Here is a 2000-nt window from a genome sequence, read left to right as displayed (position 1 = left end):
TGTGTGTGTGTGTGTGTGTGTGTGTGTGTGTGTGTGTGTGTGTGTGTATGTGGGGGTGGAAGGGTGTGGAAGGGAGACTACAAGGTGCTGACTGAAACTCCTTCAGGGAGAGAAGTAATAATGGAAAAGGAGGAAGGTGGATTTTGCCTTTCACTCTGTGTCCACATTGCTTATGTTTTTTAAAGATGTTTTGTTATTTTTTATTCTGTGTGTGCTTATGTGTGGGTCTGTGCGTGTAAATATAGACGGTACCATATCCCCCGGAACTGCACTTAGGCTGGCTGGGAGCCAAGCAATGTGGCTCTAGGAACCAAACTCAGATCCTCTGAAAGAAAAGAAAGTGCTCAGCCACCGAGCTCTCTCTCCAGGCCCTTATGTACTTCTTTTTTTAAGTGCACTGTGATTTATATTACTATATAATAGAAGGAAATAGGGAATGTCCTATAGGAGGACTACAGGGATGACTATGGAATGAGCAGGAGTTAGCGTTAGTTCAGGCAGGAAACTGCAAAGGCCTAAATTAAAGGGGCTCATGCAGAGACTTTCCCAGCAACCCAAGCTCTTTCCTCTGAGTTTTAGGCTTCCCGGCTCTCAGAAAGCCCACCCTGCCTTCCTTCCAACTTACCTAGCTTTCCTTTATTTCACCTGCATTTCTGTCTGCCTCTCCTTCTACCCAAGCCTTTTTCATCCTTCTTCTGGAAAGCAGTAGCTCCTAATAAACACCTTCTACCCCAACTGAGCTCAGCATCTGCTTCAAGATAAGCTGTTCTGAGATGGTTGTCAAGCAAGTTAGCACTGTGGGTGGTTCTCTGTGGCTTCACCCCACTGGGAGGCTCTGGGGACAGTACAGTGCCTCAGACATCCTCCCAGAGAAGAAGACAGCTGGGGGATTTAGTCACCAGCTCCCCTCAGCTGCTGATGGCTATTGAGGCTTGGGGCCTATCTCCTGTGGCCCTAGGGTTTCTCCAGCTGTCACTGTCAATGTCTCATCCCAGCACTTATGGTGGCTCACAACTACCTGTAACTCCAGTTCCAGGGGAATCCTTTACCCTCTCTGGTTACTTGGAGCACCTAGATTCTCATGCATATACCTATACACTGATGCAAACACATACCACATAAATAAAATAATAAAAAAAAAATTAGCTTGGAGTTTGAAGCCAGCTTAGGTTACAAAGCAAGACACTAAAAAAAAAAAAGTCTTCGATCTTCAATTTTCAATCTTCTTCATGCAACACTGCTATGCTATTTCTATGCTTATGTTGTCTGTGCTTTTGACACTCTGCCTCTTAAATATCCATGTATATCTGTGCATTCATGTGCGTGCAGTGCCTACAGAGGCCAGAAGAGGAACCCCTGGAACTGCAATTACTGACAGTTCTGAGCCTCCATACGGGTGCTGGGAACGGAATCCTGCTCCACTCCCAGCTAGAGCTCTTTCCTACAAAGCCACCTCTCCAGCCCCTGATACTCTGTTTTTTAACTCACACGTATGTCCTTAAATGTTTATCCATGTCTCCAAAGTCCCCATAGCCATCATTTTCATGGCTACATAATACTCTGTACAGTTGTCCTCCAACCATTTCCTTCTTTGGGACATCTGTGTTGCTTCTAAACTCAAGATATTCAAATAACTTAGGGCAAACATACTTGAGGTTTTGTTTATGTTAAATACAGCCTTAGCAGAAATTGCAGGGGTACAATTACTCAGTCAGAGGGTATGACTCCATAGACTTCACTGTGTAATACAGAGAACTCTCCCTTTGACAGGGGCTGTTTACTTAAAGCTCCAAGGTCTCATAAATGCCTAGGAATCTTCATTTTTAAATAAACTTATTTTGGGCTGGTATTTGTTTTGCTAGGTTTCCCTGAGAGTAAAGAAGATTGCTAAGAGTAGATTGGAAAATTCCAGTTTTCCCAAAGAGATTTCCTAATTTCTTGCTTCCTTCCTTCCTTCCTTCCTTCCTTCCTTCCTTCCTTCCTTCCTTCCTTCCTTCCTT

This window comes from Psammomys obesus, unplaced genomic scaffold, assembly GCF_907164565.1.
Source record: "Psammomys obesus unplaced genomic scaffold, mPsaObe1.curated_primary_1811, whole genome shotgun sequence".
Lineage (NCBI taxonomy): Eukaryota > Metazoa > Chordata > Mammalia > Rodentia > Muridae > Psammomys > Psammomys obesus.
This window is presented reverse-complemented; position numbering follows the sequence as displayed.